Here is a 26,471-nt window from a genome sequence, read left to right as displayed (position 1 = left end):
TTGATAAAATCTACTTTGGATAACTGGAGGCTAGTTGTGCTTTTTTCTAGTTTTAAGATGTGCTCCTAAATGTTAAAAACAAAAAAAACCCACCGGCAGCGGACTGTAAATGATTCTAAAGAAAAACATGAATTTTACTTTCTCAGTTCTCATCTCATGCTAATCTACCGTATGCAAATAGGTTGCAATAACCTTCATGACAGTGCTTGGCAAGTCTGAAGTCTGTTACTGGTGCTATATCGTGAGGACAACCATCAGGGGAGTGAGAGGAGAACGGAAGAGCGCTTCCTTAGTCTGCAGGTCCTGCTCTGTCTCAATCAGCTTTCAGAGGCCACTTAAGCAGCCCCACAGCTAGGACAAGCTAGAAAGGTGTCGGTCCATGCAGTTAGAATCTGTTCTGACTTTTAGGCAGGCGATGACTTCACTCCTCTCCACGTGTGGTGGGCACCCTTGGAGAACACGCAACTCCCAGTTCTTCTCAGCATATGAGAGAGTCTCTAGGTTGCACAAAAAGGCATTCCCACGGCTAAACCTATTAAGACAACGCTGAAAAAATCCCATTTCAAAGTTGGATGACACTTCAGAGTGGTTCTCAAATTTTAACATCAGACTCACCTAAAGTACTCGCTAAAACACAGATTGCTGGGTCCCACCCCCAGAATTTCTGATTCACTGGGTCTGAGAAGGGAGGGGAAATCTGCATTTCTATCAAGTGTCCAAGTGACGCTGATGCCTCTGGTCTTGCGATCCCACTTTGAGATCCGTAATCCAGGTCAAGCGCTTAAAGATGAGACAACGAGGGACCAGAAAAGTATAGGGATTTGGTCAAAGGCACAGAGTGAACGAGGGAAGTAAAGATTCCAGTCGCTCTCTCCTGCCTCACAGTTCAGGATGCTTCCCATCACAGAACAGCTCACACTGATTTGATGAAAGGTATTCAAAGAATGTCTTTATCTATAAACAAAGATCCTCGGTGTCTTATACTTATGCAGCCTTTTAAAATGTCATCTACATTATCTCATTTGATTCTCATAACAACCTGATGAGGTAGGCAAAGCAAAGATTAACATGCCTATTTTAGAGATTAGGAAACTGAGATGCAGAGTTGTTAAAGAGTATATCCAATGCCACAAAATTAGCTAAGTGCTGAAATGGATGCAGGGTGTGGTCTGAGGTCCTGGGGGGGGGGGGGGCGGGGGGGGGGGGACATCCCAGGAAGCTTGTTAGCAATGCAAAATGTCAGGCGTACCACAGACCGACTGCATCCAAATCTGCAATTTAACAATATCTGCAGTCAACTCATATGCACATTAAAGTTTGAAAAGTATTGCTATAGATAAGCCTAGAAACCAGGTCATCTAATTCCAAGATGGATGCTTTACCCCCCTCTAATCAGCCCCTCTCTGAAAGTGCTGGTCAGTGTCATATTTTGATTTGTTTTCCAACATAGCCTAATTAAGAAGTTAACTCTCATCAGGTAAAGGACACTTACAGTGCTCTACCCTTAAAAAAATATTAAGCTAGGTAAAATTACCTTTACTACCAATCTTGGTAATTCCTCTGTAGTCATTTTCTTGACTGATGTATAGACCATTATGAAATGAATCCTCTGAGAAGAAGATGGGAAAAAAACAAGACAGTGATCAATGGATTCAATTAGTTACAGTATAATTCTACCAAGATGAAAAAAGATCAAGATGCAATGCAACTACTCCAAGGTGGCTAAAATACTTTACCCAGAAAGTACACCATTGCTTTCCCATATTCTTCAACTATTAAGTTCAGGAAAGGACAAAACAGCTGCTCCTAAGATACCTGGGAAAATAACCACAATAAACGCAAGGATCCTCACAACTGGAAGTATTTAAATACTGTTTTAATGGTCTAGGCAAGATGACAACTGCATTTCTTCACATACAGGAAGTGTTACACAGACCAATTTCTCTAATGACTGCAAATAAACCCTTCTCATAACATAGAGTCACCCAAGAATTATCTCAGTGGTTACTGTAAGACCACAGTTTTGAAACATGTATGCGGGCTTTCTCTTTCAACTTTTCAAATCAATCCTTTCACTTGAGATGCCTTCTTGAACAAAAAGCAGAATGCTGATACAATGCACCTGTGAAAAGCTGCTTAATTCCGCATGGCAAAATGCAAATTCGCATGATTTCTTTTAAAATATATCAATCCTAGGCATTTAAATGAACAGATATAAATAAGACAAACAAGGTGTTTTTTTGTTTGTTTGTTTTCTAGTAATTTCAGAGTTGCTTTGAGGAGACACGTGATTAGTTAATTAGGGTAGTAAGATTCCAATCATTAAAATTAATGCTCAGGACACAGAGACAACCATTTATAATACTTAGTAGGTCAGCATATGAAATAACACCTCTGCAACGTAAAAATTACTATTTTAGAAAGATGCACATGTACGAAAAGGAAGGTTTCTTTCCTAGTTGAAAAACAATGTGTTGAATTAATAAACATGATCAAGTGATTAATAGAATCCACAATCTTAATCCTATTATTTTCAAAAATGAAAAGGCTTTTCTGCCAAGAGCCAACGGTCTCCATTTGCTGAAGAACAATAAAATCTGATTGACTGTAATCTACCTACTCTATCTGGGATAATTTGGCATGGGGCATACCTTTAATTCTCCTTGTATTAATACTTCTTTATCAAGATACACAAAGCTGTTAGTGGTTTATCCCTCTGAAACCTGGGGATTCATGTAAATAACTTTTAACCGTGGGATCGCACATAACCATTTACAGCGGCGCTGTGGCATAATGCAGTTCAAAGTTGTTCTTGATTTAAAAATGTTTCAAGTCCAACCACAGTGTCAGTCTGCCTGGAGAAATCTCTTATAAAACTTTTCACACTCTGTTGGGTTAAAGAGACAGTAGGTATTAATCCTATGGCTTCCACGCCACGCTTCCTTTTTGTGGTCCGCAGAGAAGCTATGTGGTTGGTCTGAAGGAGTCCAAAGTCTTTTTTCTGTGTTAAAACAAGGGAAAGTGGGCCGGTGACAGAGTAAAAGAAAAACCACAGCCAGCTCACTCTGCTGTAGCTTTTCCCTTAAATGTGGCCTAGAGCTATTCTGCTTTCCAAAAAAAGGTTTAATTTAAACCATACACAGTGCTGCAGGCTGCCACGTTTCCAAACTCAACATTCCTTTCTAATCTGTGCACTTCAGAACCAACACACTCTGTTTCCAATGGTACTCAGATGAGCTTTAATAAATAAAATATCACTGCCCGTCCATTACTTAATTTGATAATAATACGTCCTTTTTTTTTTTCCTTCCTCTATTGACATTATTCTAAGTGCTTACTCGAGTGTGTTCAACTGTTGTAAACATCACCTCTAAAAAAAAAATCAGTTCTGTTCTCTTTTGGGAAGTGAAGGGAAGGAAAAAGGGAACTATGAAGTGAGTGAACTTACGAATGTTAGCAAGTGGTCCAGTGCCAGAAAATCACCACTCTGTGAGGAGGTTGCATGTGCCCAAAATAGCTTATTGCCTTTATATTAAAAAATGAAAACAAGAAAACTTTTGTTTATTCCTTGGATATGACACTAGAGTCTGCGCAATTAATTATTCAAAATGTCACTAGAAAAGACCACAGTCACCCTAGCTCACAGCTACAAAACAGCCACGTGACCACTCTGGGTCTCTCTGATTATCAGTGTGGCTGGTGGTGATCACCACACTGGCCGGAGTGAAGAGAATGAATACGCCCCAGTTGGGGCGCTTTAATTTTTTGCCACAGTGTATTCACTTGTACGTTCATTAAGAACTCCAACCCCAGCGGGAAGTCCAGCATATGGTTTTTCTATGTGAGTTGCCGTGCTCTATTATACATGACACTTGTCAATTAAAGGGGAAACCTTTTTAAAGCAAACTGAAGTTAAGCTGGTACTTTCTTCAACATCTGATTTACCGCTGCTGTTATCGTCCAAAAGGAAGTTTGTTTTAGAACAATGATAGCAGAAGTAATCCCCCTATTTCAGTAGTGAGGGATTTAAACACATTCAGGGCACTGGGGACCAGTCAAAAGGTTTCTTTCAACAGAACTATGTATTTTCAGTAGTAAAAGGAAGGTCTTACCGATGGGATAAGTGCCAACATTGGACAACAGTTTAGAGAATATCATTTAAAACTACCTGGTGTAATAAAAATGTGGCACAATAATAGATCAATGCAGCGAATTCTCTAAAGTCAGTAAAATGCTCTCCCAAATAATGGGATCCATTCATAATGACTACTGCCCCCGTGCCTTTGCCACAAAAGTAATGCCCAATGCTACATCTCAACGGTCTCTAATAAATGCATACAAGTCCCACAGTAAGAACATAATCACAACATGGCAGATGCATGCAGATTTCAGGGAGAACATAAATTAAAAAGACACTATGTAAGACTAGGTCCTGTTCAAAACTTATTTTACCTTGTAAAATATACTTTCCTTATCTGTAAAATGGGGCTTAGAGGAGATGATTTCTTAGGTCCCTTCCAGGGTTTAATGAGTCCACCAGGGTTTAATGTTTTCTCAAGGGTTTTAATTCTTAATGCACTCACTTTAGGACTATCACCAACACACCAATAATAATTAATGATAATAAGGGTCCATGAAACTTTTGCAATGAAACTTTAATTTGGATTGATCTGGAGGGAAAAGAAAATGTAAGAGAGAAGATTTCAACTTCAGATTTTTAAAGTTTAACGTCATTTGTTTCCTAAAAAGTTGAGGGTAGCATTTTTGGACTGGTGAAACATACAATTTCCTGGGAATGTAGGTAGGTAACTTAGTATGTATGGACACTCTTAAGAAAGAGTATCTCTAAACACTTAAAAACAAAAACAAACAAACAAAAAAACTCAAAGCTCAGAAATAAATTTCAACTATGTCCTAGCTAATAATAGTTTATTCTGTGACCAACATGATAAATCCTTTGATTTACTCTTTGATTTACTCTTATTTACTCCTCACAATAAGCTATTATTATCCCCATTTTACAAATGAGGAAATTGAGGCTTATGGAGCATTAAGCAACCTCTTCCTGATGAAAATTGATTAAGGAAACAAGACAGAACTAAACCCAATTAGTGGAACCTCCGGGCCTAACCTCTTAGTCACAATGTAGACACGACTTGTTAAATTGTATCCATGTGGTCATCTGGTTAAACCAGGTTGCTATCTTCAAAGCTCTTTACTTTTGCTTGATGTTGACTACTTCAAGTGACAAAGGTCAGGGGCCTGGAGATTGCCTTATATGCAGATTACTTCTATGCTACAGAGTTTTAATTTGCTCTGTGGAAATGTGTGCTTTTAAATTTTCAATCTACAGTTTTCACCAACAGCCTGAGTTGAGATGAAAGGAAGGATTCTCCTTGCTTGGGAGTCGGGTATCAGATTGCCTCCCCACTCCTTTTAACAAATCTTCCAAAATGCTCTTGACTAAAAGGGAGAAAATGGAGCCAAGACCTTTGGGTAAACTCATAGTAGGACACTCTTTTCTCCGCACCAAATGTAAAAGCCAGGTTTTATAGAGACTTCCTTCCCTAAGATGACCAGTAAAGAGATAATTTAAAAGATGTGGAATGCATATGTAGACCAACAACTTACTTGAAGCTCTGACGACAAGGGTAGCCCAGCAACTCATGATAGAATCAACTAAGCACTCACCTACAGTCCTTTGGAACTTCACATGTCTAACATGGCAGGAAGATCTAGGAGCTATTTTTAGTGTATCTAACCCTCAAAGAGAAACTATACACACTTACCATGAAACAACTGCACAGGTTTGCTAAAACATCAACCAACTCATTACACAAAAACTCTGTCATACTCTTACTGCTGATGGCTCGGTTGTATCCGCGTGCTCAGTTATAGATGTCTGTTTGTTTTAAAAGTGGAAAAACAAATTAATTATTAACCAGTGCAGTTTGTCTAGAAGACAAAAGTTTTTAAAACATGGAATAAAAAAAAAATAAGGTGACGTTCTTATTGATAAAAGAATTGGAAATTAGAGATTGAAATTACAGTCAAAGGCATCCCCAGCTCACCTGAGTCTCAGACTCTTACTAAAACAAAAGATCACATTATAAACATAGATCTACAAGGAATCATGAACATAGACCATCCGGGCCAATGATGGAAGTAGGCCGCTGATGCAACAGAAATAATAGGGAACAGTGGGGATTATGGCAAACTTGAAAGCCCAGATTCCATCTAAAGGTGTTCAGATTCAAATGTTTGAAAACACTGTGCTGACAGCATTCAACTCAACAAACACCAATTGACCAGCCAGCCCTGAACTCAACACACTGGTTTCACTGAGCAGGAAACTTGTTTTCAGAGAAGTAAAGTGACTTGCCTAAATTCACTGCCTGAATTCACTCCCCACCTTAACAACCATGTTGGGACTGAAAAGGAAATTTCCTGATACAGAGCCCTGGGTGCATTTACTACACATACCCAGTGCTTACGTTGGGCTTGGCTCTCCGGTAAAGGAAACGCTACAAAGACCAATGATTTAAGATCCCTGCCCTCATCTCCTTCGTGTAGGAGACACAGACCAAGAAACAAACATTATAATACAGCAAGAACGCTACAATGATTCTGTTCTCATAACTGCAATGAGAACACAGAGGAGGGAAACAGCAGCCACTTCAAGGGGCGCAATGCTCACATTTTAAGGGGGCCAGGCCTTCTAGATAAAGACTATTACGTGATAACGTTTCTGAACGTTATTATTGCTATCTTTAAAGAAACACATTCCACAAAAATGGAGGGGGGAATCTCAGATTCCTGACACTCTTGGAAAGTCTTAGTTCAAGAAAACTTTAATGGCCCAGTTATACATCGTCCAAAATAAGAATTGGTAATAGAAATACTGACAGACCTTTCATTATGGCAGCACTATGGGGCTTTGTATAATAAAGTCCTCGTATTTTCTGTTCAGATCATTATATGTAAGATGCCTTGCAAAGGATTTTATTTGCAAGTGCCTGCCCGAATCAATGAGGTGAAGTTTCACACAAGGAAAGGAAGTGCAAAGTACACTGTTTGAAAAAGCAGGGATTTACCTCCTGGAGTTCAGGAGGGCCAGGGACCAGGGGCTGCAGGCAATGAATGATGATTTTGACTCCTCCAGTTTGTATAAAAGGGTGAAGTTCAGTCTGGCGCAGTGCAGCATTCCACAAGACCTGCTGCCTCTTTGAGCAGGCGATTAATCTCATGATCGATAGACCATATGATTAGGCACTAATAGCTGATAGGAGGAGAGAATAAACAACCATAAATTTGCTTTGTACTGAGTAATCCAAGTGTAAGCAGGGTCATTTAATGGCCACATTGGGTCATGTTACCTAAGGGGCCATATGGAATAAAAATGGAAGATACATACATTTTTTAAGATCTTCAATTATTATCTCAGGGTTATGGAACCAGGATGGGGCTATCTGAGAAACACTTATTCTTTGGCAACAGATGCAAAAGTTTCCATGTTCTGAGTACGGAGGGCTGACTGCAGAGAAAATAATGGAACAGGCACATTGTTGAAATGATTCCTCTATAAGCACCACCATCAACCACCCTCAATATAAGGTGCGTGGCCCTGGGTGGTCTGTCTCATGAGTCCGTGAAACACTGGATTCTGTGCCTAGAGGACAAACTAAAGGGAAGCAGCACTCAGGATCCAGGATAGGACTGTGTGTCAATCAAAGCAATTGCGAGACTGTTTAATTTCGTCTTTGCATGCAGATCACTGCTCTGAGTTCCACAGTCGTTTCTCAGGGTGTCATGAACTTCTAGTATTGGGAATGGTAACAAGACATAAAAGCTGGGATCCAGAAGGTCATAAATCTCATTCTTTCTTTTCTCCCTTTCCCTGGCTTCTTCCCTTTCTAAGACTCTGACCTCCTCCATCAGCGCCTTGAAAGAAAGAAATCAATCACCTTCAGACTAAAATGAAAACCTGAGCCTTCCCTACACTTTGGATGGCTTTCCCTTGTCTGTGACAAAATTCAAGAAAATCTGCAAAACGTCAATTTTCCCTCTTAATACTTATCCTTCTCTCCACCCAACCCTGAGCAGTGGGAAGCAAAAAGCCCTTAAGCTCTTGCTATCAATGACCATGAAAAAGGAAAGGAAGACACTTTGTTAGCCTAAAAGGAATGTGCCAGAGAAAGTAATTGTTGGATAAAAAAGAACATCAACTGGTCTTGCACTGTGTTCCCAGCCCCACAGCAAACTACACATATTTCTTTTCTTTGAAAACTATCTGGGAAACAAACCCTTCCAATCACCCCTCTGCACTTCTGAATTGTTCCTCCCAACCCCCATTCTCCATTCTCCAATCTTCCTAATATGGCCTTTGTTAATTCCCAAGCCTTTAGGGAACAACTGTTCACAACCCTTCCTTCTAGTCTGATTGTTCAATACAGCAGACCGCTCTTGAGCCAACAGAGGAGTACTGGCTCTTAGAGAAGAAAGCAGGCGCTTCAGACACCCTGGGGCTTGTTGAGGGGATTTTTGTTGTTGTTGTTGCTGTTCCCTGGACACTGGGAAATTCATTCCCCACTCAAAGACAATAATGATCAACACCTCTGAAGAAATCCAGTGTTTTAAGCAGTTGCGATAGCCAAGCCACATGAGGATTTTAAAATTTGTCCTGAAAATCCTTTCTTAGTTTACATTAATTCACAGAATTTCTGAGCTGGAAGTTTTTGGCCAGGTACACTGTACCATCAAAGGATACGCTAAAATGTCAAATCACAAGGGACACTCCAAAGTCCAGCCATTTTTCTGTTGACACTTTTTGGAACAATCAAACTAGCCCAGCTGGGGCCACCCATACGAACGCCCAGTCAGGAAGGGCAGTTGCCTGGGAAGGAAACACACTAGAAGGCCCAGGATAATTGCCTGGTCCAGTGTGCTCGGCTCTCCAGGGGGAAATGTAGAGCAGTGACAGAAAGGGACTCGGCAAAGAACACAGAGATGAGTGGAGCTGAGCCTCGACCCCCAGAACATGAGTCAGTGCTCTTTCCTCAACACCACCCTACCTCCTAATGCATATTTTTAAAAGTTATTTCTCAGTAACTAGTATCAATTTCTAGCCATCTCTGAAACACCTAGAACATAGGGAAGGCACTCCCAGTTCCTTTCTTAAACATATCTGAATTTTCCCCAGAGGGAAAAAGAGAATCTCCTTTATAGACACACAGAGACTGCTTACATCTCACTCAGCTCTTCCGCCCTCATCTTGGTGGTTACCTCTATAGAACGTTGTCCTCACGGAAACTACAGGGCCAACTTCGCTCATAGCAGTAACAGTAGTCATAATAATATCTACCATTTGCCGAACATCAAATATAGACTGGAATACTTAACACAATCATGTCTAATAGTCAAACAACCCTATCAGTTAATACTGCTCCATTTAACAAAAGAAAAAACTGAGATGAAGAAACTCAGAGAGGTTGAACAACTTGCCCAAAGTCACACAGCCTATCTGCAGCAGAGATCAGATTTGGATCACATCCATTTGTCCCAATGGCTGATTAGTTTTCCACTGGATGATGCTGTTTTTCACACTGGCTTAAGAATTTAAGAATGAGATTACTCTATAGCTCTCACGAATTAATGGGTACCCATACCACTAGCTGGCCCTTCTGGTTTACATTTTTCCACACATGAAAGCAATACAGTCATACAGCATTCCCATGGATCCCAGAGTCTTATATCACTAAGGCAATCAGAAACAAGATGAGTCAGTCTTAGCAAAAGCGCTAAGTATAGACTGAGGCTACGACTATGTGGGCAAAAAGAAGTGGAGTGGAAGAGGCTATCTAAATATTTTTATATCTTGTAATGCCAAAAAAGGAAAAACATTTTTGATTCGTTTATTCTTTCATCCTCATCAAATGCTGGCTGAGCACCTACTATGCACCAAACTTTTCTAAATTGAATTAGAAAAGGAATGGTTCAATTTCTCAACTTCTTTTTTGCCTAGTTAGACCCTTTGGTGTCAGCCACACTAAAGGTAAACTGCTCATCAGTTCTCCTTCATTGTCCCATTTTACCCTGGGACTGATGCTCTGTAAATACAATGGATCTGCTGCTTGACTCTCTATTCCCCTGACAAAGAGTCATGTTTTGCCCATTTCTAAATGGAGAGTACCAACAGAGTTTGGAAGATGTAATCCAGATAATGCAAGCAACTGACCGTGATCTGCATTTTACTGAAAAGAAGATATTCAGATCGCAGCAGTTCTACTAGTCAGTAGCTTCCTGTTGTTCACAGAGGTTCACGGAGATACGAAAAGTGAATCAGGCCTTCAGATACCAGCAATGATGCCTCCTACACGTCTTCAAGAAGGTGCTAAGTCAAAGAACTGGTGGGAACTAGCCAGACAAAGAGGACAGTACTAATGGTTTTGTTAGGTGCAGAGGGAATCTGAAAACTGAGGTCCAAAGGCAAGAAAGAATGTGGAATATTTAACAAGCTACAAATCGTGTATTATGGCTAGAAGGTGGGAGGTAGGAAGACCAGAGGTAAGCAGCAGCCAGTGTTTGTAAGGGGCCTTGCAACAGCAACCATTCATTCATTCTTCCTTGCATTTCACAAAAGCTAATGAGCACCTACTATGTATCAGGGATGATGCTCAGCCTGGAGATACTGAGATGGGCGAGCAATGTCTCAGGGTATCTGTTACCACCACTCAGTGATGAGCTGCACCTGAAGCAGCTGGTTAATGTTCAATGTGTAATGTAAACTGGAACACAGTAAAATACCCCTTGCTTTTCCTAATCCACCTACTAAATTAAACTATTCACACCTGCAGGGGAAGAACTCGCTTGCATTGGTTTACACTGAACATTAGCCAACCCCCTAGGATACTGTTGGAATTCTGCCCACTCATCAATATTAATTGCAACATATATAGATGTAACCCAGTGTTCTCCCATTTCTCCCATTCCAGCCCTGACACCACGGTACATTCTTAATCCAACTGAAGTTTCAGGACACACACTTCGGTGCAGCTGAGACCTTAAAAATTCACCTGGTATCATTAGGTGAAAAACAGCAAATGAAAATGACATGCTTTCCAACAACACAGAAAGCCCAAGGTCTATTAAAAAAAAAAAAAAAAAAAAATCAGCCTGAATACTGTAAAAAGAAAAAAGGGCAAAATTATTTTTCAATAATGACCATATAGAACTCAGAGATTTTTCCACATGGTAAGATTCTACTTTTAAAAACTGAAAGAAAATAAAGTATCTCAATTACCAGAGACTTGACTTCATTAAAGTAACCTTAAAAGTTATTAAGCCACAGAATCTGTTATTTGGCGACTGGACCTAATTTTAGAATTTAAAGATTCACACAGTCATTCACCTTGATTTACATCATTATTTCCAAATATTCAGAAGCTACCTTGGTAGGTAGACTTATGGTTAACATCGAGAAAAGAACAGTGCATAGCTTCAGGATTATATTCACTTGAAAAGAACCATTCATAACTCCACTAACTCACAGCCGGTCAGGTGTTCCAACAACGTGAAGTACAACTTAGGTAAGCCACGTGGTACCGGTCCTTCTGAACGCTGCCTGGCCACACTCATGACACAATTTTTTCAAACATATGAGAGAAGAGAATGCACTCATTAATACAGAAACGTTTATCAAATATCTTCTGTACGGCTGGCAGAAGCAATCCCTTCCTGTAGAGAACACACCACTTAGGGGAAGGGGGTGGGGGGGATACAAGGCAGTGGGCAACAGATAAATCCACACAATTATAATAGGAAAGGTGCGATCCTGTAGCACATTTACAGTGTGCCACAGAATCACAAATGAGAAGCACCAAACAAACCCAGGGAAACCCAGGAAGGCTTCCTGGGGGAGTGGTTTTTGAGCTGAGTCTTGCAGAAGAAACAGAAATGATTGAGGTTTTCACATAGTCACGCACATACAACTGACTCTTGCCAAGTTAGCCATATTTGCTTTTTAGAGCTCTGTTGGGTTGAGTTTCATAGACTGGGAAAGACTACTCGACAAAACCTGCTAATGAACCCAGAGACACTGGAATGTCTGACAGGCTGTAGCTGGCTGAATGATGACCATCCCCACCTCCAGGTGTCCATGTGGCAAAACGAATTTCGTATTTCGTAGATGTGATCAAGTTAAGCATCTTGAGGTAGGGAGATTACCCTGCCTCATCCAGGTAGGCCCAATGATGTAATCACAAGATTCCTTATAAGAGAAATGCAGGATCCCAGAGAAGGAAGCAGAGACTGGAGTGACGCAGCTGGGAGGCAACCAATGTCAAGCCAGCCTCTAGAAACTAGAAGAGGCAAGGAACAGATTCTCCCCTGAAGCCTCCAGAAGGAAACAGCCCTGCTGACACCAGACTGGTTTTTAGACTTCCCACCTCCAGAACTGTAAGAAAATAAATCTGTGTTGTTTTAAACCACTAAGTTTGTGGTAATTTGTTCTAGCAGCACTAGGAAACTGAAACACAGGGCCAACAGTAATATGAAGAAGAACTGAATGAAATCAGCACTGCCTTGACCCCACACACCCAGGGCACCAGAGCAGAGAAGCAGAAGACAGTGACAGTGCTCATTACTGAAGGAGTTAAACTTCACACATAAAACTTAAAACAGGTACAATATACTACAACTGATTCAACTTGCATATATGACTGCAAGTGAGCAAGCACCTAATGTCCAGGGAATTAATATCCAAGTGCCTCTGCCATGCCCAGCCTGCCCCACCCAGCTCAGCTGCCTGTAACTCTGCTCCAGAGACATCCGCACACACTCCTGTGTGTGAAGAAGGAAATAACCAAAGACCTGAAGGGCAGGGATTTTTGTCCCGTTTGTTCACCACTTCTCCCCAACACCTAGAACAATGCTGGACACATAGTAGGCGCTCAATAATATTTTGTGAATTAAGGAAAATCTGTGAATAACAACTAAATCTGTAGTGGATAGTATTTCTTCTGAAAGGTTATCTGTTTGGCCAGACTGCAGAGTTTGAGGAGACCTCCTCCTCATAATTGTACTTCTAGTTTTAGCCATACAATACGACACGTAATAAAAATGGCAAAACAAAAATTCGGAGTGAAAGTCAGTGAACCAGGTTATATGGCAATGTTAGCTCCATGTTCCTACGGTGCTGGAGGACAGCATGCATTTCCATGAGAGTTACTCTCCTTGGCTTAGTACTGAAATGGCACAAAACAGGCAGAGGTTTGATTCTCTTAGATTTACTATTAATGCCAGTAGCATTTCAAGAATATCGACAGGTAGATAAGGAAGCCCCTTAATTAAATGACATTTTATAGGCATTTGAAATATTCCAAAGGTAAGGGCTAAGGGGAAGGCAACATCATACTTAGAATGGTGAGAATTAGGTAACAGCAGTGGCTAAACCAAGACAGGTCAACACACACACACACACACACACACACACACACACACACACACACACATTTCCAAAAGGACCTTGTATGTCAGGTATGGCCTGATGCTGCGTCTTATTATTCAGGTTTCTTCTGCTAACAATGGACAGAAGGTAGGAATTAAATAGCTGCAGGCCTCAGGATAATGGCTAACACAAAGGAAAATAAACATCCATCCATTTTCTCAAAGAACGTTCCCTGAGCACCCACCTGTGCCAAGTCCAGTGCGAGATCCTAAATACAGAAAAACAATTTAATTATTGAACATTTTCCTTGCACCAAGCAACTGTGCTAAGTGTGAGGTATGGTCCCATTACTACCATCTTAATTTTCACAATGAGAAAACTAAGGTTTTGTAATTCTGAGTTCAGGTGGCTAGTATTTGGCAAAGTAAGAATCTGAATCCATGTACATGTGACTCGAGGGCCCATATTCTGACGTACAAGCGTCCCAGTGCCTCTGCCCAGCAAGGGCCCAGCATCTGAGCTTTGCCCATCACTAAATGCCACCATGAGGTCAGACTTCAATATACACGCACACACACACGCACACACACACACACACACACACACGTTGCATTAAATAATTAAATGTAATGTGGAGACAAACGTTTTCCACAGAGCTACCTGCCAAAGAACACGAAAACATTATTTTCAGCCTTCCATGACAGTAGTTCTCAAGCTTTAGTGTACATCAAAATCACTTAGACGGCTTGTATAAAAAGAAATTACTGGTCTTCAACCCCCAAGTTTCTGATTCAGTGGGTATGGAGTGGGGACCAAGGATTTGCATTTCTAACAAGTCCCCAAGTGAGATTGATGCTACGGGCCCACGGACCACACTTTGAGAACCACCGATGTACACATCGGCGACGCAATCTCTTTAGGGCAAGAAGTCTCTCTGTGTTTACTGTATCTAGAAAAATACTTGGCACAGAGTAGGTATCCAGAAAATATTTACTGAATGAATCTGTTATGTACTTGAAAAACAGATAACCACCTTTATTAAAATTGTGTGCAAACTAAGTGCAAATAGGTTTTGACTGGAGCCTGGGCGATTATCTCCTGATATAGTGCGTGAGCACCTTAATGAATGTTATGACATATCCTTTGCCACTCAGAGGCATGTGTCAATGTACGGGTACTGTTATCACAATCTTCCTCAGTCACGGTGATATGGCATATTGGAAAGAACATGGAATTAGTGCTAATTCAGTATCAAGGATAGATTCTGCACAGCTAATTCTACATAGCCAAACGTCCTTGGGTAAGTTCCTGACCGAGTAAAGCTTATACAATGGGTTCTTGGGTAGATCAGAAATAACGTATATGAAGTGCTCAGCTATGTGTCTAGCACATGGTAATACTTCTTCAATGGTAGCTATGATTAACTTTATCACAAACACACCTCTGTCAGGGTCATCACAGAAATCTCGATCTTTAGTAGATAGCCATTCATGCAATATTTAGCAAATATTTACCGAGCATGCCATTCACTCTGTGAGGCATGTTTGATTCTCAGATGCCACACTGAGTAATGGGTTAAAAAAAAAAAAAATCCCCTCCCTAGATTTATTTTTGCCATCGCAAAGGGCTTGTTCTAAAAACACCGTGGAGTACAGGCCCAAAAGAGCGCTCTGGAAGAGCTCAGGGGCAAGAATCAACAAGAGTTATGTAAAGAGGTGAAGCCAGGTGTTCCTCCTCTCTCAGGAGGCATGAAGAGGGGTTGAGTCAACAAGCCTACTTGCTCTTGGGCCAAACAGTCACCACAAAAGCGGTTCTCCTGGCAGGTGTGAACATATCAGAAGAGAAGCTGCTGTCCGGTAGCTACAAATAGAAGGTTCTATCCCAGGCTGTCGCCTAAGCTCCTGGCACATGAGCAGACACCTTCCGTACGCCATGAGAGCCTCACCTGTGTCCTTACCTGAAAAACTAAAGGCAACACATGACCCTCCCTCCAGAAAACAGTTTAGTGAAAGTTAGTGTGTACTACGTATATTTGCCTCAAGTTGTACTGTTAAGGAAACTAAAATTACAATAAGGGAAACAGCAGAAAGTAACCTTTACAATTACGTATTCCTGTGTTCATTCATAATGTAAAAGACTTAGAAAGGTACCCATTTGGACTCGGGAATAGCAAAATCCCAAAACCATAGTTTACTATTTTCAAAGGAGTTTCAATATGGGCAGAAATTAAGAATACTGTTCTTCAGGCTAAGTTTATATCCTGAAATATGCTTCTTGTAAGAAATAATTTTTAAAATGTGGAATCTAAAATTAAGCAAAAATAACATACAGTATGTTCAGCTTTGAAATTTGCCGGGACTCAGCCAAGTTTACCATAAACAGAAGGCAGAATTGTCTATTTTTAACTTTACAGCCCTTGGGTGATTAAAATTTTGAGCCATAATAAACAACTTTTTTCTTCTTTGCAACATAATTTCTCATTTGAAATTGCAGTCTTTTTAGTTGTTTAGGAGATAAGGATTGAGCACTTCGTGTTTTCAAATTCTTTCTTAAACGAAAATTTCTTGCAGAGAATAAATGCATTCATTAGCATGCCAAAAGCACAGATTTAAAAAAAAAGAGAGAAAGAAAGAAAGAAAAAAGAAAAAGAAAAAAAGGAAAAGAACCTCACCGAGGGCCAAAACTAAATTGCCTTCACTTTTTCTGTTTTAACTGTTTAACAATTATCATCTGTCCAGTTGCATTTTAGGAGCAAAACACAGTAACAGATCCCACCATTCTGCCTATACATGTGGAATCACCACAAACACCTCACTGTCACCCAGAAGATTTGGCAATTTGGCATATTTGCAGATCCACTATGTGGGCAGAAAGGCATCTCTTCCCACCAAGAAAGACAGTTGCATATGCAATAAACCAACAGCCTTTGACACACCAGTTAATTGCATCAGTTAGCTACTACCTTCTGAGCACGATCGCAGTGTTAATGAAACTATTTTGGTGTGGAAATGAAACAGGTCAAGACAAGCAGATGAGGAAGCAGAAGGGATTTAGGGTCATATAGAACGTCAATGTGCTGAGTCACACAGAACTTAACCTTGGCCCCCCAAAAGGATATAAAAATGTTCCCTCTGCTGTGAGTAACGCCAGTATTCTTTTCCTCTGGCATCATTTAGGGCTAAATCGCTCTCAACTCTTAAGAAATGTTAATTTCTTAACATTACAAGTATTGCCTCCCCGTCAAAAGCTATCAGCAATTGAGTTATTGGGGATAAACTACAGCCCAGTCCTATAGCTGCTGACTTCAAACGCAATGCTGTTCTCATTGAGGGAAAGGGACAAGTGAAAGATGATGCCCAGCGTCTGGTTTGGATGACAGGGTGAAGAATGGTGACAGCCCCTCATTTATGAAACACAATTCAGATGAGCAGATTTGTTGGGGGAAATGGGTCGGTGGTGCGAGATGTTAACCAGGTTCTTGTGTCTGCTTTTTTCATGTGGAATGTGGGTTCGAGGCTCCAGAGAAAAGACCCTCCTACTTCTGTCGTCTAGAGCAACAGAGACTGTCCCTGCAGACACTTAAATACTTAAGCTTGTTCTTCAGGTCCCACGAAGGAATCTCTTCTGCAGACTGTATAGCCACGCTTTCCTCAACTGCCCCTCCTATGATTTCCTGACCCATTAACATCCAGGTCTCCATTTTGTTGGCATTCCTCTTAGCATTTGTACCCAAAACTGGGCAAAAAAATTCCAGTTGTGGTCAGACCACAGCCCAACACAGCATTAGGTTTTTAAATGGTAATGTCACACTGCTGGCCCCTATTAATCTTGTGGTCAACTTACACTCCTGGGTTGTTTTCACATGAACTGCTGTCAAATCAGGTTTCCTCCACCCCGCCTTTGTATAATAAAGTTTCTAATTCTAAACGCAAGATGCCCTATTCCTAGCCTGTCCACTTAACAGAAAATGAGGATTTTCATCCCATTTTCACTTCTTTCTTACGAATTCTGTTCCCAACTTTGCCAGAATGCCCAGAAGTACAGTTTTTTTGGAATGAGCTTTCCCATGCTACATTCCAAAAGGGCAAAACGGTCTGAAAAAGTTCTTATTCCCTTTTATCACTGGATTCTCCATATCCCAGGCTACTTTATAAATAGCATTTTTCCCCTACACAAAATATGTAAAGCCACGGAGGGGCGGGAGGGGGTGCAAACAGAAAACAAGATAATTTCTCATTAGTCTTGGAACAATGTGAATCTACTGTAAATAATTTATTTCTTATCCTGGAGTATAAAATTTATATTTTCATAATGCAAATTTAGATACTACATACAGCTTTCCTCCACCCTCTTCCCCCCACCCCCAAATAAAGAAAAACAAGCCAGATATTTAGCAGCATCCTGGAGGCCAGTAAACAACTTAGGTCTTTTCTGTAGGCAGTAGTAGGGAAGGCATTTACTTAACTATCAGTATGTAACAGGCTTTGCAGCCTTCAGGGCAGAGGTACAGAAAAGCGTAAAGGAGGGAGCTATGTTAAAAAAAAAAAAAGTACACCAGCCAATTTTCAGTACTTATCTCAGCCTTGCAGTCCCACTGCCTGGCTGTCTCGGGGTCATTTAAGGATTCAGAGCTTAGGGAGTGAGTGGTCTCCAGGCTTCTACCTCCCTGGTTATTCCTACCATCATTTATTGGGTATCATTCAAGTTTGGGGGAGCCTAATGTCGGGATTTCCACCAGGTCATGGAGTTGCAGGGAAACTCTTCTACTGAGTTGTCAAAACATCCTGCACTCCGTGCGATGTCAGAGGGATAGTGGATGGGGGGAAGGGGGGTCACACAGTGTGAGGGATATAAATGATAAACGTCTAAGTATTGCTGTCTTGTGTACCTGAAACTAACCAACTAACTAACTAACTAACTAACTAACTAAATAAATAAATAAACAAACATCCTGCAAATTCAGCCCCTTAGCAGATACCAAAATTTCCTTCGTAAAATTCTCTAACAGGTATAAAACCAATCACAGAACTCTATGGAGGATGGCGGGAGTAGAAATACACTCACCTAGATGCTTATCAATGTTAGAAATGAGAATGAACTTCTTAATAGTTAAACTCATGACACCGTCTTTTAAAGAAGAATGGGAATACATCTGTTCGGGGTAATTTAGATGAAGCTGTGCCTGAAGGCAGCAGGAAAGACAAGATCACTTCCCAGTAACTGTCTGAGTTCATTAACAATTCCACCAGGGCAGGCCCCAATGACTCAGAACCGAGATGAGAGAGAGAAGTATGAAACCTCAAGTTAGGGAAAGCTGATTCATATCAGCTGCGAACTCCTCAGACGAGCTCTCAGGGAAGGGATCTTAACTTCTGTCCTTCCTTTCTGGTCTGTAAAAGAGATACCCAGGTATGTGGGATATAAAACTGCAGGCAACAAAGGAACAAGACAAACAAATAAAGAAACAAAACTCATATCGTGTTTCCCCGAAAATAAGACCTAGCCAGACCATCAGCTCTAATGCATCTTTTGGAGCAAAAATTAATATAAGACCCAGTCTTATTTTACTATAAGACCGAGTCTTTAATATAATGTAATACCAGGTCTTATATTAATTTTTACTCCAAAGACACATTAGAGCTGATGGTCTGGCTAGGTCTTATTTTCGGGGAAATAGGGTAGACACAGACAACAGTTTAGTTGTTACCGGAGGGTAAAGGGGGAGGGGGTGGTAGAAGAGGTTAAAGGAGGTCAAATATATGGTGATGGAAGGAGAACTGACTCTGGGTGGTGAACGCACACTGTGATATATAGATGATATATTTCAGAATGTACACTTGAATCCTATGTAGTTTTGTTGACCCCAATAAATTTTAATTTAAAGAAAAAAAAGAGATCCTTTTGTAGTTCATACGTGTGATGATTGGGGTTCACACTCTTGTATGAGATGTGCCTCCCTCAAACCTTGTTACGACATCGGCATATTACCCATCTGATGTGAAGAAAAAAAAGAGAGACACCCAGGAATCTCTTAGGGGAAAGAGCAAATTCTCTTTGAATAGCAGCATCTCAGATTTAAAGAGTCAACTGCATGCAGATCTTGCTCTGCAGAACCAACAAGTCTCACAGAGCCCTCGGGGTAAATGCCCAATCTAACCAGTACCCAAAGATACTGTGTCTCAGTAACCTCACCACAAGAGCTGCACAGGTCAGGATCTGGGCTGTCCTCTGCAAATAATTTCTCTTCATTGTATCCTCAGAGTAACTAAATGAGTTCAGAATTAGTTCCATTTTATAGATTAGGAAACCGAGACTCTGAGAGCTTAAAATGACTAATTCTTTATTAGAAAGTGAGAGCATGTTCGACCACAAATTGGTCTGACCACAAAGATCCTTTCCACCTCTAACGGAGCGGGGGTAAGGCCAGTGTATTTTGAAATAATTTGTGTTTTACTAAAAATAAATGAAAGAATGCTCTTGCGCTTTCGTTCTCTGAGAGTAAAAGTTGCCATAATCACTTTTCTTTCTTTGCCCTGATCTTCACTCCTAATTCAGTTTCTTTCAGGGGGGCGGAGGGGGAAGGAGAAAATGAGCTAATAGCAAGAACAGAGAACACTTAATTTTTACATGCTAAGTAATGAGTAAGCAACATCTATCAGAACCGGAAAAGGTTTCAGGGCTTCTATATTTCTTCCTCTAAGCAAGCAGGAGGATTGTAATTAACTCTGACAAATTACTGCTGACACTTCAGCTTAAAGCTAGGGACACCAAAACACCTTTGCCTGAGGTCGGCACATCTGAATTCAGGTTCTTCCCCTGGTTGCACACTTAAAGCAGGGGTGCTTTAGACAATACTGATGCCCGATCCCATACCAGGTGATGTGAAGCGGACAGCCAAGGCTGAGAATCATAATTCAAAAGCAACAGAAGTGAGGGTTAAACACAACACAAAATAAGTTTCTTTATAATTCATCCAAAGATAAAAAGGAAGAGAGAATTGTGTATCCCAGTAACTTATATGGCAAATCTGATTTTAAACGTGGTACACACATCTGTACCAGTTTTCCATCCAACTGCCCGAAGCCCACCCTGAGCTCCAAGTCTGACTTTTCCATGGTAAAATACAACTCAGTCTTTTGAATCTCTTTTCCCTTGTCTGTAAAATTAGGTCAGTAATACCTACTTTGCAGAGTTGTTTTCAATATTAAATGAAATAAAAAGGTATAGCAGATGCTCAGCACACAGCATTTACTAAGTGTTTCAATCTTCTGAAACATCTCTCCATTTGGCTGCTCTAGGCTTGAAACAATTCACTTACTATGTCTGAGTCACCACCCTTTCCAAAAACTATAAGCTTCTGTCCTCTGGCATTTTGCCTTAAAATGATCTTGATCCGTTAGATAACGTGTAGAATATTTACATTCATAATCCAATTTTCACATATGTATAGTTCACTTGAAACCACTCGTAACTAAGTAGAAGTTTCTTTTAAATATAAGGCACCTAATTTTGAGCACCTAGAATGTGCCAGATATTGTGCCAAGCATTCTATACTTATAATCTAATTTCATTTCATTCTGATAAAGCCTCTTCAGAATAGAATTATTTCGCTCATTTTTATAGATGATGAAACTGGATTTCACAGAGGTGAAGTAACTTGCACGCATACACACAAAAAGAGGGAACTTGCTAGAATTGGAACCCGGGTCTGTCCAAAATTCAGTCAGACCACAATTGTGTCTCCCAGTGTAGAAAATACTTTATACGTATATAAAGTAAATATGAATACTTTATGTACAAAGTATTCATAAAATATCTTGTGCATGTGTGTACATGCCAAACTTTGAAAGATGTAAGTATAAACTTTATTTTTGTACTTAAAACAGCATCATAACATTAATTTGAGTCAATATTGAAATTCATCTCGTTTCTGTGTTTAGCAATTGGGGTTAATTTACTTCTCATCAGTGTGTTGGAAAGGTTCTACAGCACCTCCCCCCAGCCCTTTTATACTATCCAAGCTTTTTATTAGCCCTAATGTTGTCTGCCTTCCCAGGGCATCTACCGGTTTGCATATAATTTGTCTAATTGAATTTAAAGAAGAGATGTTTCGGGGAGCACCATTTCATCATTTCCTCTTATCCTCCATGCTATGGACTTTAATGAGGACCTGGACCCCAACTTAACTCAGCCTTGGTCTCAGCACAGATGAGCTGTGCTTGTTAAGACAGTCTTCAGTTGTCAGGAAAAATAGCTTTATTAAGGTCATGGAATGCAGAGGGTTTGATTAAAGCTAATCAAAGAAGAAAGCCAGGCTTCGGCATGGGGAATCAAGCCTCAGTACAACATGTTTAACATAACTTAACCTAGCCTATCTGTTAAAAACAGACATAAACAAGATCAGGTTTCTAAAAAGAATGCATGAACAAATGCATGCATATTACATGGTGTAATATAGCTCCAGAGTTTTTAAATTGAACAACGCTTTCAATAAGCAGCATATATTTTAAGCTGCATGGATGCAAGTGACAGTGGAGGGTCGTCAATAGCCCCTGTCATTTAAAAAAAGGCGGGTGGGGGGTGGGGTACATTACTTACATTCTTTCCCATTTAAAATGTGTGATCTATGGCTAGGACCAGCCAATGACGGCACATAATTATCACTGTTCATCTGAAAGTTCGGTTTCGGATTCCGTAAACCTGAGTGACTGTCATCAAATGCAATGCTAAGGCATACAACACCAACAGTATTTTAGAAAGCTCTTCGAAGTGGGGCTTATAATATTTTAGTTCTAAGAAAATTAAACAGTTGGATAACAGAAAAGAATAGTAGAAATCTGGAACTCTGAAGACCTAGCTATAGTCCAGTAACTGGTCACATGACCTTCCAAAAGCTTCTTGGCCTGGGCTATCTGGGCCTCAGTTCTTCCAAGGGCCAAATGAGAGTAACTGGACTAAATGGTCTCTTAAAAATCTAAAAGGTCTACCATGCTATTAAAGTCTACTTCCATTTCTAAAGTTCTACAATGCTATTACAGTCTACTACAACCTTCACACCATTTCTTCCTAATTTAAGGCAATATGTTAATCTAAAGGGCCACCCTATATTGTTATTCAAAATTTAAATTTCATTCAAAAGCTAACTGGAGAATGCATGAGTAAAGCCTTGAGGAGTTTTGAAAATGAAACAACTGTCCTGATGACAATGATGACCTTTTTTCTTCATTAATACCTCTCTAGTTTTTACCCTTTTCCCTTCCAGATGTGCAGCTTTGGGACATATTATTCACACACACACACACACACACACACACACACACACTTCTTTTAAAAAAAAATATCTTTATGGCTAATTCCATGACACGGGTGTTAGCCAGATTCTATGTTAAATTCATGATTATCAATCATGATTATTAGCAATAAATACTTTAACTTAGTAATCAAAGAATTGAAAGTGGTCATATCTAAGAGCCCCCAAGTCATATATCTTCTGTAGCTGAAACAGGTAAGAAACTTCATGAGACGGATTTACTCAAGATTTTAGAGTTCCACACCATAAAATGGATATGAGAAAACAGCAGACTTCACTTTCTACGATAGCCTGACTCACCACCTTTTTCTGATTTACTGGGGGTAATGGAATACAGAGGCTTAGGAAAAACAGAGGAGAGCTGTGCATAATGGGATTTAAATAATCTGATTTTCCTAAGAAAAGAAATTGAGAAGCAAAGAGATAAAGGATTTTCTGTATGCACACACACACACAATTTCTTTAAAGCACTCTGGGGTTCCCAAAGCACTATTGTATCCCTTAGATATCATTTAATCATTACAAAAACAACAACAACAACAACAAAAAACAAAACATGAAAGCAAGGAGGGCAGGTAATATTATTTCCAATTTTTAAGAAATGAAGGAGCAAAGACATTAAGTGACCTCAGCGACTCCACATACTTCATTAATGGCAGTGCCGGAAGTAGACTCCAGGACTTCTGAGTTCTAATCTAATGCTATCCCATTATACGATGCTGCCTACTTATATTCATTATTTTTAAATCAACAAATATTTACTGAATGCCAGTTATGTGTCAGGCACTGTTCTAGATACTAGGAAAACAACAGTGAATGAGACCAATTAGGTCCTTTCCCTCCTAAAACGTTCTAGTGTCCATATGCATGTATTTACCGTATGTATAGTTTAATATATATGGCTTTTCGTACACTTTCCTATTCCAGCCAGTTTATGAAACTCATTAAAAATTAAGATCACATATAAATATTTATTATTTTTTAAGAACTGTACTCATTAGGTCAACACAGAACAAATAAACCCAACCACTCCCGCCTCCCTTCCTTCCTCATTCCTCCACACAGCTAGCCTTTTAAAACAATCTAAGTAAATAGCAAAGTAACATCTATTTGAGTTACACATTTGTTCACATGCTGAGAAAGGGGAAAAAAAAGGACTATAAAAATCTTTAGAAAAAGGAGAGGTTCAAAATTATGGAGAGGGCTTTTTTAAAGGATCGTTTCAAGCACACACAGGATCTTAAAGAATGCACACGGACATCTTGTTTGGAAAAAGTTTGTTTTTTTTCCTTTCTTCTTTTTAATTTACACAAAGCACAGTCTTAAAAAGCCTGGGGTGGGGGGGATGTCTGCTCCCCATCTCTAGTTCTGTTGCTGAATGAAAGATCGACAGGAAATTAACGCAGTGGTAGGGAGTTTCTTGCCAAGAGTGAACTCTGAAACAAAAGACCCACTATTGTGTAAGAAAATCTGACATCTATACCCTCGGCCATGTTCTAAACTTCAGCAGTCCTTTAGGATGATCTATGATTTGTGTTAAGTTTTTAACATATATATATCTGAAGTGTTCTATGACTCCTCATCTTCCAATTTCTCCTAAAAAAGCAGAATTTAGTTTCTTTGTTCCTCCCTTCTCTCCTTGCTTAATTGTCTTTTTTTAGCCAGCAGCAAAGTCAATGAATTCAACTACTTTCCTTCTTTTACCATTCAAGCCAAAAGCACACTGCCTTTGAGACGGGCAGGATTTCAATTGCTACCCAGTTACCTGAGATCATGGCATCAACCTTTGTTGTTTGAGCCTACTGTTACAGAAAATGCTCATTTTCTGGCAAATTCGTGACCCTGACCGACATTGTTGCTACTTCCCCATTTCAAATACCCTTTACAACATTCATACCATGGCAAGAACACCAAAACAGGATGGTGGAAGCCAGTAATCTAAGAATTTAAAAATCAAACCAAGTGCTACTCAGATCCACTGAGCATGATCCATTTATGAGAGGAAGTTAAAAGATGAGATTCATTTAGTAATTGTAGTGACTACCTTGTTTGACATTCAGTGCTAATCTCTCAGACAACTTTTTAGATGAATTTTCTTGATTCCTCCTTGTCCAAAAAGACATAACCAAAGGCTGTCGTATCTTCACACTATTCTCAAAAAGCAAATCGGGTTTACTTCACATCAATCATCTAGTTTACCTATATTTAATTGCTTCTAAAAAAAAATGTATGAAATTGTGACCTACCAACGCCAAAATCATGTTCCTCTGCTATTTGAATACCTAGTTGCCAATAAAGCCAGAAGTAGGAACAAGTCACCAAAGTATCAGCTGTAGAAGTTTTCTGGGCACTTTCCAAAAGTCTACATCCGCTTGGCAACAACTCAGAAAAGAGATACGGTTACTCTTTTTACAGTAACATAGCTTTTCCCAGGCTTCAGTGTATGAAAAACAGCTTGCTCTGTATCAGAAGAAAAATCCAACCAGATTTGCAAAAATCACATACTCACTATTCTGCCCCCATCAACTTAAAAATTATTGCTATACATGGAACCAAAATCATCAATGATATGGTTCTCATATACTGTCATATTCATGTGGTCTGAGAGTCCAAGTGGGAATCTTTTCTTTTTGCAACATAAACACTTAAGCATTTAGTGATAAAATATTAAAAGCATAAGGCTCCAGACCCAGTGAGTACAAGTTGCTGATATAGCACCCAGCACCAAGGAAAGGTGTCAGGTATGTTAAAATATGGCTCTAGCTTAGACATTAGGGGCCCTATTCCCTCCCTAATATGCTTGCCTTGTTCCTACTGTCCATAGTTAAATGTATACATCAGCGCTAATGTACCCCTTAACATCTAGGAAGGCAATTCAACACATCTATGTCAGGGAACAAAGTAATTGTCACATTTGTTCACCACAAACAACAGATCTAGACACTGTTTTTAATTATAATATTAATTGATCTTTTGTCACCACTAATTAGAGCAATAACATCACATGTAGTTACTTTACTAGCAGGAGTCAACTCTGAGTTGCTGGAAAACACATCCATGGGAAAGAGGATGAAGTGGGCAGAAAAAGGAGAATTTAAGAAAAACAAAGTCATATTATTTTAACGAGAAATGTTTATCACAATCGATTTTAATAAACCTTGTTTCTTGTGAAGACTTCATTTGGTCTTTTCTCCGATTAAAGTTCATACTGCTATTAAATAAAATGTTTCCTCATTGTTGGGAAATTACAGAGAAGGAAGAATAGGTTGATGACCGGAAAAACTACCTTTGTGCCTTGAAAAAAAGTCACATGAACCTGTCATAGCTTTAGTCTGTTAGAAATGTAAGGGACTTTAATGGGGATTTTAGTAGAACCACTTAAAATTAAGTGATGAATTGGAATGGGAAAAGTTATTCCAATAAAAGCAAACAAATTAACTAACCTGACCTTGGTCCACATAAAAGATTCATTTTCTTAATGGAAACAAACTCTTTGCGTCTAGCTCTGGTTTAACCACTGAAGTGTACGTGGAACCTAAATTAAGCCATAGAAACGTACGCCTCCAGACACTCAGGTGTACATGCACAAGTAGGTAAGAGGTCTTTAGCTGCGGGATATGCTGCTGGCATGGTCTAGTATGACCCACTTCTACGATGATTACCACATGAGTCAGAAACCTGTTAAGACCCAATTAACAAAAATGCTATGCATCACTG

General features: G+C 39.8%; 1 protein-coding gene and 1 non-coding gene across 13 annotated transcripts in view; one reads left to right on the top strand and one right to left on the bottom strand.

The window, feature by feature from the left end:
• Nucleotides 1-26,471, bottom strand: part of NFIA (nuclear factor I A) — a 562,979-nt gene that overhangs the window by 288,931 nt on the left and 247,577 nt on the right. The window lies entirely within an intron of this gene.
• Nucleotides 19,340-19,442, top strand: LOC141572597 (small nucleolar RNA U13). Its single transcript, XR_012497918.1, has one exon. It is a non-coding gene; the product is annotated as a small nucleolar RNA U13 (small nucleolar RNA).

Source organism: Rhinolophus sinicus, chromosome 14 (assembly GCF_057876585.1).
Source record: "Rhinolophus sinicus isolate RSI-liver-muscle chromosome 14, RSI-T2T, whole genome shotgun sequence".
Lineage (NCBI taxonomy): Eukaryota > Metazoa > Chordata > Mammalia > Chiroptera > Rhinolophidae > Rhinolophus > Rhinolophus sinicus.
Note: the sequence above shows the minus strand (reverse complement) of the source record. Positions and strands in the feature narration are given on the sequence as shown.